The following is a 12,364-nucleotide window of genomic DNA, read 5'->3' as shown; positions in this document are numbered from 1 at the left end:
ATTAAGCAAAACTTAAAGCCCTGTGATCTTCAAAAAGAAAGTCTAGATGAAAAGAAAGGTGTCCTAGTCACAAAACCTTCCATTGTAATGGGAGAGCGGTTGTGGGCACAATGGACAGTCTTAATAGATAGTAGGAATTACCTTTGCTCTGTAATCCATTGCAGTTTCCATGAGTAATAACAGATGTAGAAAAGCCTTGCTATTCCTGCATATCTCAAAGGGGAGAAAGAAAACCTTTGGTTCATTGTTTCAATTTAGATTATATTTTCCTAAGTAGGACACAGAGCTTTCAGGAGTGAGTGTAGAATGCTTTATTATTGGCCTCTCTTCAAGATTTGTTCAGTCTTCTTATCTCTCGGACACTCCTCAGAACAGCATGGATGTGGATGAAGACCACGTACCTGGGAGAGACAAGGAAAACCAGAGGCTTAAAAACAATGTGACAACTCCTTCAAGCCACTTCACTGGTACGGTATGATATCTAGAACTGGACATTTTGTTTGCTATGTACTCCTTCCTAAGGGTCACATAATGCGAATATTTTAAAAAATATGTTCTACTTATCTGTCACTGTCAAAAGAAAGGAAGAATTCATTACCTTTTAAGTTATTTAAGAACAGAAGCTTTAAAAACACTTCATTGTGTTCCACATAATGGCTTCATATCACCATAAATCTACCTGCTGATTTTGGAGACCAGTCATACTCTTATTTGAATATTCCACATGAGAACAATATCTAAATTGGTCATCTTTTTTCCATTTATGTATTCTTATATGTAGATATTTACACTTTTGTATTTAGATTTTTGTTGTTGTTCAGTTAACAAGTGTTCTCACTTAGAAACAAAGTATTTCAAAAAAGAATCAAAAATATAAGTTGGCAGGCCTTATTCCCTTTGAATTCTGTTTATTTCCACTATGCTCTCCACTCTTCAAGAAAACTTTTTGGCTAACAGGTTAATAATTTTATTTCATGACTTTCATTTAGGTAAAAGATGAATATTTCATCTTCAAACCAGAAATCTAATTTAATCCTTTGTGTCTGTGGCTAGATTTTTTTTCTCTATATTGCCTCTGTTTGATATCTAACCAGCAGAAAATAAAGAGAAAGAACTTCTCCCTCTGAAAGTTCTCTAATCAGGATTTACATGCAAGCGCCACTCCTTCCCAGCAGAGATCTTCACCTACTCCTGGCCAGATCTCCCCTATCTGGAATGGTTTGGCCAGAGCTCAGGGGCCAAATGCCTGGGCCATGAGATCATTAGGAAACCTTAGGGAGGAGGGGCCTGGGTTGCTTGAGGGGGAGATAAAATTGCAGAACGTGTGCACAGGATTATGAAAAACCTTGGAATTTAGACTGAATGTTTGACTTCAGCAGACCTTTAACCCGAGGCTGCAACAGAAAAATTCAGTTTACCCTAAACAAAGCATTAGAAGAATTCGGGGAAGATGTCATATGAAAGGTGCAGAGGAAAAGAGCCTCTGGAACAGACTGAAGAAACTCCTTAAGTTCGGAGAGGAAGGAGGAACACTTTGAGTGCAGAATCGAAATATCTAATGTTAAGAAAATCATATCAAGTCAATGATACCCAAACTATATAGATTCACCTGAAGGCCCTTGTAAATTATTAGGTAGTTAAGACAGAGCTAAGCTCCCAGACTTTCACCTAGTGTTAGCCTGGTGTTGAAGATGACATTGGTTATAAAACACAGATGTGTGTTTATGTATGTCATGGATAATGTGTTACTTCAACATACCCATATATATTTTTGGAAGCAGGACATTTAAAATATATATCATTCAGGCAGCAGATACCTTGTGTGGTTCAGCCAATGCTGGAAGTACCCCAAGGGGACCTGCCACCCCACACACAGTACTGAGCTATCTCTGGGTCTTAGCGGCCTCCACCACTTCATTAACTCGGTGGACATAGATCCTGCTAATCACAGTGACGGACTCACAACTTTGGTTCAAGTTATAAATCAACTGATGGTAAAATACGTTTCTGGGAGGTTCCTACTGATCTGCCTTGCCAGACCCTTTAGTTTTACAGTTATGATATAGACTATCAATGTGAATGAGGGAACTAGGAAACATTAAGTCAGAATTCTACCCTTCTGGTAACATGAAGAGACAATTTCAATATCGAAGTCTTGCAAGATTTGTTAAAGATTTGACAATCTCTAATATATTAGCACAACTCCAAAGATTGTCTATGAAACCATTACATTTCAGAATCCAACTAATAGCTGCTGGGGAGTCCTAGTCATGTATAATAGATTTACTTTCAAGGTCTTTCAAAGGACAGAATCCAAGGATGATTAGTGCAGTTTGCTTTAGCTCTAGACCTGGCCTGCTTTGGCTCCACACAGTACTTCTCTGGAGGCTCTAGTGTCTCAAAACCTGTTAAAACTCAGGGTAAACCCCTATGCTCCACGCCAACACCTTCTGTCCACTAGAAACCTGAAATATAAATTTCAGAATGCTTTCAGCTGGCCACTGCTGTTCTGGTGACAATAGGCAGAGGAGAAAGGGAATGGTGTGAGCAAGTGTGTGCAGTAAGAGGAGGTTGAATTTTTTTTTAACCATTTGAAGGGTAACTTCAGCTTTCTCTGACTGTTGTAGAGCATGCCTTTGATTTTCTTTAGAGGAAACCATTGTCTTTTTCTTTAGAAAAATATATGTGCCTGCTTGTTTTTAAATAATAAAACGTTTCTCCAAATATACCACACCACACAGACAGACAGACAGACAGACAGACACACACACACACACACACACACACCCACACACACACACACACACACCTCTCAATTCATCCTATGATCTTCATGGATGAAACTTCAGTAAAAATGAAAACTAGAACCAAAGGCTGAAAGGTAGCCGGGAAGCCAGCACAGACAGTTAGCAGAGCCCAAGCTGTTGGAAACACACTTGTGGAGCAAAGGGGAAGAGGATGGAGCTGCTTGAACAATGGATGAGGAGACCAACTCAGCTCAGAATGGAGTAGGGACCTAGGGTGACCATTATGGAATGGAAATTTCAGCCTGGATCTCCAAGACTGTCCTGTAGTCACGCTTCAGGATCACAGGTCACAGACTTGCTCCCCAACACACCTTGGCTTTTATTTACTTACCACACAGCTGCTCATAAAACCTAAGGCAAGTCTATGTGCGTCAGCAGTGGTGAGTCTGCGGGAGAGAGGAGGTCAGAGGTTAGGTAGGTCAGCTCCTCCCTTATCTCTTTCCAGACCCCCTGCTTCTCATTCTTGAGCGGGCTTATCTTAAGTCTGTTTCTTCTGTTGCAAAACTACAGCCACAGTGACCTTGCTGAGGAACCAGACTCAGCATCTGGCACGGATCTTCAGTGAGGAAAACATCAAGAAACCTCGGCCAGTCTATCAGGAAGTGAAACAGCCTAAACATGGCCCTCAAAAATGAAAAAGAAAGCATGTGCATACATGCCTGTGTTTACATGTGTGCCTATGTGTATCTGTGTGTGCCTTTGTGTTTATCTGTGTGCACATATCTATGTGTAATCCTGTATGTTTGTATGTGAATATATGCACATGTAAGGGACTCTGAATGTATATGTGAATGTGTCAGTGCATTTTGCTCATGAATACGTATGTATGAGTGTGTGTATGTGTACATGACTTTATATCTATGAATGTGTGTATACATTTGTGTCTCTGCACATAGACATACATAGATAAATGTGTGTGATAGTGTAGATGCATACATAGTGATCATGTATCTTTGAGTGAACATCTGTGTGTATGCGTGCATGCATACATATTTTTATGTTACATATATGTGAACGTGTATCCATGTATGTTGATATGCATGTATTGAGTAGGTATATTTTCATTCATGAATATATGAAAAAATGTGTAACTATGTGTGTGCATATTTGTGTACACATGAATGTGTCAATTAAATGCATACAAGTCTGTCTGTGTATGTATTTATATCTACAGGACTATATGTGTCTGTGTATCTATGTATTTGTGTATGACTGTACATATGTGAACATATATCCATGTGTTCATGGATATGTGTGTCAGTGAATGTACATGTGGCTAAATGTATGTTTGTTGTGCCTGTGTGCATGCATGTGGTAGAGGAGAAGTTAGAAATAGAAAGCTGGACTGGGACTGCAGGAAGTGACATCAGGTGTTTTCCTGTTGACATCCATGGCTTTCTGATTCGGGGTAATTCTGCTGTCCATGTGGATAGAGAAATACCATGACTCCTGCTCAGAACCTCCATAGACAGACTTGCTGTGATTGTATGCCATTATGACCAATGGATGAAATGCATACACAGAGTCCATAGTCAAAAAATGATAAAGACATCAACCAAAAGTGTATAGGGTGTTCTTTGGGCTGAGCGGAACAGTTAAGGCAGCAGGAACACTCTAAGAAATTCAGTGTGCGGAAATCCCACCGCCTTTTTTGTTTGATTTGCTGCTGAACCTTTGGGTTTTTGGTTTAATCACACATTCGTTTTGCTTTAAATTGTAATAAGAATTGAAAGTAAAGCTATATGGCATCAATAGTAGACAGTTCAGCCCATATAAAAGTCAAATTCTAACCACTGACTGTTAAGAAATGCAACTGGGATATCATGAATAGATTATATTTGTAGGACATGGTGTTAAACTTTGTTTTAGTTTCTATTTACTATAAAGTCGAAAGAATTGATCTGTGTAAGTTTTGAAAAAGAGAAGAGGCATTGTTTTGTACTCAAGAGAGGCCTAAAGAAGGTGAATATACTTGGAAAAAACACCAGCAACTCAAGTACAAGATAGACAGTATCTTCCGAAGTTCCCACTCCTGAATCCCAGGCTTAGGAAGCTGCTTCGTTTCATTGAGGAATTTGAAAGATGTACAAACAGAAAAGCCTCCACTCAATTAAGCAAAAACAGGGAAGAAACTTCCTGAGAGTCCAGACTTTACTATCTAGTCTTGAGGCCTGTGTGTACAGTACACATAGGAGCTGCTCTGCTGCGTTCCTACTTCTCAAAGCTTCCTGAGCAATATCCCAAGCTTTGTGAACTGACATGGTTGAAGATGCTATTTACTATAATAGTACTAGGGTCAATCAATGTTTTAATGCTTGAATGTCCAAGGACAGTTTTTTTTTTGGGTGTAGCAGTCAATTTTTTCCATGCTAGTATTTGGGGATGTAGACCTTCAAAGCTTCCATGTTCCCAGATGAGGCACCTCTATCCTTAGATTTACCTCTAATACTGGATTTGCAAAATTGAGAGTGAGGAAGTAAGCCATATCAGGCTGAGGACCCAGTTGTTTATCTCTAGGTGCCCAGTGCCTAAAACAGGCTCAGATACAAAGGAGGCCTTTCTGTAAATGTTTAAAGTGGATACCCTATCAGTGAGTGATTGTAGTTTAACCAAATCAAAGGTGTTTAGTGCTGGAGATGGTGAGACCTGCTGGGCTGCATGTTAATGTTCCTTTGAGTCTGGCAGCCAGAGGTATTAAGCTTTTAGGAAGAATATGCTACTGAGGCCTCCTTCAAAATGAATCTTGTCTGTGAGCAAGGAGGTAAAAAAAAAGAGTGATTGGTGTGTGTGTGTGTGTGTGTGTGTGTGTGTGTGTGTGTGTGTGTGCTGCATGCATGTTCAAGTGCATGTGGAGGCTGAAGATCGACATTGTGTATATGCCTCAGTCACTCTTCACCTTATTTTTTGAGACAGGGTGAGTTAATAAACCCGGAGTTTTTGAATTCAGCTAGATGAGCTGGCTTAAGAACTGCAGAGAATTGCAGGTATGTGCTGCCACTCTAGGATTTTGCATGGGTATTAGGGATCTGAACTCAGGTCTGTATGCTTCTGCAGCAAGTATGAGCCATCTCCCCAGTCCTCCAAGAGGACCTGGCCTGACCTTGCTATGGGGTAGATGTGGGTGAAGCTTATTCTCCAAGAGAATAGTACCGAGACGATCGCACGTTTAAGAGATGACAAGATGACGGAGACACAACACCTTTGAGAGGAATTACCGCAGTTCTGAAAGGACTAGCTTTGTTCTCTTGAGAAGTGGTTTCAAGAAGGGAGGGTTAAGCTAGCTGTTTAGTATGTGGTATTTGAACTCTGTCTTCTCTCCATCATGTGTTCCTGCCATGTAGTGCTTTCTACCAAGAGGTCCTCACAAGGAGCTGATGTCGGTATCATTCTCGTGGATTTCCAGAACTGTGAGCTAAATAAGCCTTTTACTTTAAGAAGTTTCTAGCCTCAGGTATTATATTACAGCTGCCTAAAATGACCAAACACATGAAGACATTTTGTAACTCCTGAATCTAAGGCCCCTGCATGTGGGGTAACATTAGGAAAGGCTTACCTTGTAAGACCCCAAGGCTTATTTTCTTTAAGTAAAAGTTAGATAAAATTACAGAAAGTATACAGGTAAAATTTTATCACAATTTCTGGAGCACAATGATCATTTAATAAAATACAAGCCAGAAAGGAAAACTACAAAACAAAGAAACAAACAAACAAACAACCTAAAATACCAAGCTATTGAAGGCAATACCTCATTTAAAAATATATTTAATTACTTTATGGCATTCAAATGTACTGTTACAGGGCTGGAGAGATGAGCCAGTTGGGGAGAGCACTTGCTGGGCCTGGGATTCTGTTTCACCCACAGTGGACAGTTCACAACTTACGGTAACTCCAGCTCTAGGGATCCTGTACTCTCCTTTGGCCTCCACTTCTGCCTTTTATGGGCACCTACTTGCATGTGGTATACCTACATACACTCAAGCACACACACACACATACAACTAACATAAATAAATGAATCTTAAAAGGAAAACAAATTGCCTATCCAAATAGTACCACTGAATCTCTAAGATTACTAAGCTAATATCAGCTACAGGAAACCTATTTGGTTTTCTATTACTGACTCAAATAGGCATGCTAGACAATCAACAAATGGTCCCAGAAAATAGATCCCAGCCCACTCTAAGCGTAAACAACACATTCATTGCAAATGCCACAGTTTGCACTGAGCTCTGAAGGATTTAAAAAAAAAATGAGACTGGTACTAGTGTGTGAGCCAAATACAGAGATAGAGGAATGTGCAAACCAGGACATCAGTTTTTCTCCACTAGAGATTGGATTTTCATCACTTTTGAAAATGGCAGAAAAATGTTTGAATATTTACAACAGACACATCCCTATCCTTAAAGAAATCTCCTGCACAATGTGGCCAAAGTGTAAAAGGCATTCCTATTCACATGGTATCTCTAGAGATCTTATTTGCATCCTGGATACGGACTTGATGACTGACTATTTATAGTGTTCTGCACATGGAACACTGACTGATTTTAATGTCCTTTGCTGGGTTTTTAGAACAAGAGGTGCAGGAAGAAAACCAGCATGGGGAATACGGAGCTGTATTTCCCCCTATTTACGCACAAAGATCATCTCTGTATTGGCAGTGGAATCCTTCTGTCTGAGATCAGCATTCTTTCGGGAAGTTAATTATAATTCTGTTATATTCATGCTGACATGATTTAGCTTTAATGGGGAAACACATGGAAAACAGTCTGCGAACGTGGCAGCAGACTGGGACAATGGGAGGAAGATAAGTTCCCATTTTCTATTGTTAATGCATCTGTGTCAACATTTTCTGAGTGCTGTTGTGGATCATATTAAGAAAATCCATCCAGCAGATTGTTTTTATGGATAAAGGACACCAACTTTTTATGGATAAAGGACACTGCCTGCTAGGGACCCATTTCTCCAGACTCATGGCATAGCAGGAACATAGAAACTCATATACTTCCATTCTGAGTGAAATCTGATCTCTTCCTTTTCAGAATATGCAGTATTGTTAGCCTAATGATACAACCTGCATCTATGAAGAGGCTTAAAATAGCATGGGTATAAAAATTGAGTTTGGAATTTATTCTTTTGCTGACTTTAACCTGAATTGAGCATAGGCTTCCAGAGAAACTGCAACTGAAACACTCTTAGGTGTTTTTTTTTCTTTTTTTTTTTTTCGTGTGTGTGTGTGTGTGTGTGTGTGTGTGTGTGTGTGTGTGTGTGTGCGCGCGCGCGCGCGCGCGCGCTTTTGAAAGCCAATGCATGCAGAGAAGCAAGATTGCTTAGTTTGGTTCAACATGTGCTTACTAAACATTTGCTGAGCCAAGGTATGAAGTGGTGGAAATAGATGAATGAATTTGTATTTACAATAAATGACCATATAGTCAATTTCCTGAAGAAAAATAAAAGGAAGGAAGGGCCTTGCCTTCGTATATAACTGTTTGGTGATAGAATTTACATTTTAGTAACTTTTGTATGAGTGAATCATTTCCTGTACTATTGCTCTAAGGCAGTTAATGTACCATAATGTTAATATACTCCCATTTTATGAATGGAGAGATGGAGACTTGAATTTAAAAACATCCTATGACTAGACATATCTTCAGGATGAAGATCATGATAATATAAAAAGCATGCCTTTTTGTTTAACACTTTAACTTTGCTAAATGAAAGTGTGGACCATCAGGAAGTGATGAGAAGGAAGCTTAAGGAAGTGTGCCCAGCTGTCAGTGAAATAGAAAACTCCATCTGTCACTTTATTCCCTAATAGTGGCAGGTAGTGCAGAGTCTGCAGCTCATGTCTTTCTAAAGTTGACTATCTAAGTACAAAGGATTTTGAAATCAATGGACAGAGATGTTCTTGAAGAGAGAGTTTGGCTGGTTGCTTAAAAGATACCCACACTTGGGCTGAGAATCCCACTGAGAGAAGGAGAATCTTTATAGGAGCAGAAAATAAAGGTTGATAGACAAGTAGGACAGAAATTAATGAGCAAAAAGAGAGACTATCTGGAAGACTAGATTGTCTCAAAGCTTGCCTTGGGCTTTCTCATGTTGGTACTGGGGACATTTAGTTTTCTTTGGAATGTACTCTGTCAGGGGTTGCGGGCTAAAGTGGAATGGGCCTAGATTCTTTCACTAAATATCCCGAAGCATATCAAAAATGTTCCCAAAGATCTCCCAGCTCGGAATCAATAAACAGCAGGTAAAGAGGAAGAGGGTGGGATTGGAAGGATTTTTTCTAAGTGGCTATTTTCTGAAATAGCCTGGGCTTCGTTTGGAGTAACATACTCTCTGCATGCTACCTAGATGCAAGGGTAGTGTCAACATTCAATCACTTTCAAGCTATCCAATATAGGGTCTGCTATTTAATCTGCCTAGATTCTAGCTGCCAAATTACCACAAGGATGGAAGGTACTAGCTAGCTGCCTTGTGAATTATTGTGAGGACAAAGGTAGAGAACAACCATGAAACACACAATTTTACACCTGGGACTGATAAATGTGCAAGAGAATGGCATCTGAGATTATCAGCATAATTAAATGGGGTAAGGGTTACATCATCCTTAGCTCAGAGCAAAGAGTCTAATCCAAGGGCATTTCTACATGAGGGTGGCAGGGATAGGAGATAGGAGGTAGGAGATGGATGGAGCGCTAGTAGTTTTTGACACTGGAAGATGATTTCCAGAGCAGACCCTGAAGTGCACCATGAGCAGTTGGGGTTGGCAGGGAGCCATGATGCTGTGCAAAGTCAAAGAGTGAAGGGAAACTTTGAGTCGGATAGAATCATTAGGTTTTGTGTTCTGCTCTGCAGGCTTCTCTCTTCCTCGTCAATGTATAATTACTCCTGGAAAACACACTGAAAATTCCAGAGAAGAACTATTGTTTCGGGATTGGGTAAGAGCTGGAAATTTGTGATGTTGAAATGTTGGTAAAAACTAGTTCCATCTCCATCTTTCATTTTCAGTATTCTCTAGTCGTAGGTGGAGGTACCAAGTTTGTTTGTTTGTTTGTTTGTTTGTTTTTCTAGGAACAATACCTCTTCCTCCAACCTAACACTCTGTTTTAATGGACATATAAGTTTCTTCTTAATGTATAAAGACAACCTCTAAAACCAGCCTTCGCCTCCCACAGTATTCCAAAAATATTTAAAATCAAATGTGAAAATTAGTAAGGTATTGCAATCTTCATAGTTAACTTATCATTAATCTACTTTATGTTCAAGTTATCAGTTTTGCCATACTAGACCATGATCTGTTGTAGAGAGGGCCTTAGTTAATTGGTTTCTGTTTCATTAAATGTGCCCATCCCACCATTCATTTCCATAAAGACCCTAAGAAAATTTTACAGAAGTCATTTAATTTAAACTTGGAAAGATTAATAAATTTCAAAAATTACAGTGAATGGTATTTGATCAGAATGAAGATCAACATTCAGAAGGATTTTGCAGAGGTAGCATAGAAACTTGAAATAGGTAACTTTAGTCAACATCTTTTGCCAATGTGTACTGAACTGACAAAATTAATTATATCATTTATCATTAAATACATTACTATATTACGACTAAAAGGTTCAACTAAACTCATCTTAAATATCTGTGATAATTTACTGAAAATTGCTTGTAAAAGATACATAATGCTTCTTATATATTTTCTTCTCATTAGCATCTTATATACTTTGAAAGTTTATATAAAATTATATACATGTATAACTGATTCTCCAATTTTCTAAAATAAATCATACAATTATCAAAGTGAATTTTAAAAAATTCTCCAAATTAGTAAACAATTCCAAATATGTATTAAATCTCTTAATAAATGTATTAACTCTTAATAGTTGTTACTAGCTGTCAAAACATACTGACTCATTAAATAATATTGAGCCATTAATACATGCTTTTCATCTGTAGGAGTTTTGAAAGCTCATTTCTTAGTTGTGTCCGTCAAGCAAAAAATTCCTTCTTAGTGGAGAACATAAAATAAAAATCTTTTTAAAAAAAATAATTTAATTTAATTTTTTTATTCATTTTCATACCAACCACAGGTCCCCCTCTCATTCTTCCTCCTGGTTCCCCCACTCCCTTCCCTTCTTCCCCAGCCCACCCCTCATCCCCTCCTCCAAAAGAGTACATTATCCCATGAGGGGACAGCTAAGCCGGGTACTTTCAGTTGAGGCAGGACCGAGCCCCTCCCTGCAGCATCAAGGGTGAGCAAGGTGTTAGACCATAGGTAATGGGGATCCAGAAAGCCAGCTCATGAACCAGAGATAGATCCTTTTTAATCCAATTCCTCTCTGGATCTTCAATGTCTTAGTTTTGAAACTGACTCATAGTTTTTATATTGAAATTTTTCATGACATTATTTTTTAAAAATCTTTTCTTTTTTTGTGTTTGTTTGTTGTTTTTTGAGACAGGGTTCCTTTGTGTAGTTTTGGTGCCTGCCCTGGATCTTGCTCTGCAGACCAGGCTGACCGCAAACTCACAGAGATACGCCTGGCTCTGCCTCCCAAGCCCTGGGATTAAAGGCATGTGCCACCACTACCCGGCTTAAAAATCTTTTCTTAAAGAAACATTCTGTGTGATAGTTTTGTGTGACTGTTTTGCTTATATGTACATATTTGTACCATGTGTGTGCAGTACCCAAGGAGGCCAGAAGAGAGTGTCAGATCCCTTGGAACTGGAATTAACAGGTGGTTGGTGGTTGTGAGTCACCAGAGAGTGCTTGGAACTAAACTTGAGTCCTCTGGAACAACAAGTATTCGTAACCATTGAGCCATCTCTACAGTCCTTATTACATTTGTGTGTGTGTGTGTGTGTGTGTGTGTGTGTGTGTGTGTGTGTGTGTGTGTGTAGTATACCTGTGGGCATGTATGACACAATGAATGTGTGAAGGGTAGGGGACAGCGGACAACTTGCAGGAGTCAGTTCTCTCTTTTAACAATGTGTGTTCCCAGAACTGGACTCTGATTGCCAGTCTTTGTAGCAAGGATGTTTACCCACTGAACCATCTTGTAGCCCTCCCCTACCATACTTTTTTTTTTTTTTTTTTTGACATAGGGTATCATGCATCCCAGAGTGGCCTTTGAATTCATTGTGTAGCCAAGGATGCTCTCAAATTCTTGATATTTTTGACAACACCCCTCACCTCCTTTCAGTGCTGGCATTATGAAGCAATAGATACCACCACTGGTGTATTGTGGTGCTGGGACCAAACCCAGAGCTTCATGCTTGCATTCTACCAACTGAGCTACATTTCCAGCCCATGAATCATCATTTTCAATTCGAATCAAACTATAACTTATTTGGGTTACCTGCTTGACTGAGGCAGACAGAAGTCATAGACATCATTCCTGCAAGTATCTGTGCTATAGACAACAACACTTAACTAAAGCAAAGTGATAGATGATATACCCAAAGGATCAGAGGTACTCTATCAAGGGCAGAAACACTTAAGAGTTTGACTTTGCTCTGTAGGACTTCCCTGCTGGAAACCATTACAGACTTGTTTGGTTTTATTG

At 39.3% G+C, this 12,364-nt stretch overlaps 1 long non-coding RNA gene across 2 annotated transcripts in view; it reads right to left on the bottom strand.

Moving 5' to 3' along the window:
* Positions 1 to 244: 244 nt before the first annotated feature.
* Positions 245 to 12,364, bottom strand: part of LOC121829543 (uncharacterized) — a 47,771-nt gene continuing 35,651 nt past the window's right edge. For both annotated transcript variants that reach the window (XR_013051479.1, XR_013051480.1), the window contains 2 exons: positions 3,139 to 3,193; positions 245 to 401 (listed from right to left, as the gene is read on the bottom strand). This is a non-coding gene — a long non-coding RNA (uncharacterized LOC121829543). The remainder of the gene's footprint in view (positions 402 to 3,138; positions 3,194 to 12,364) is intronic.

The sequence above is a fragment of the Peromyscus maniculatus genome, chromosome 5 (genome assembly GCF_049852395.1).
Source record: "Peromyscus maniculatus bairdii isolate BWxNUB_F1_BW_parent chromosome 5, HU_Pman_BW_mat_3.1, whole genome shotgun sequence".
NCBI lineage: Eukaryota > Metazoa > Chordata > Mammalia > Rodentia > Cricetidae > Peromyscus > Peromyscus maniculatus.
Note: the sequence above shows the minus strand (reverse complement) of the source record. Positions and strands in the feature narration are given on the sequence as shown.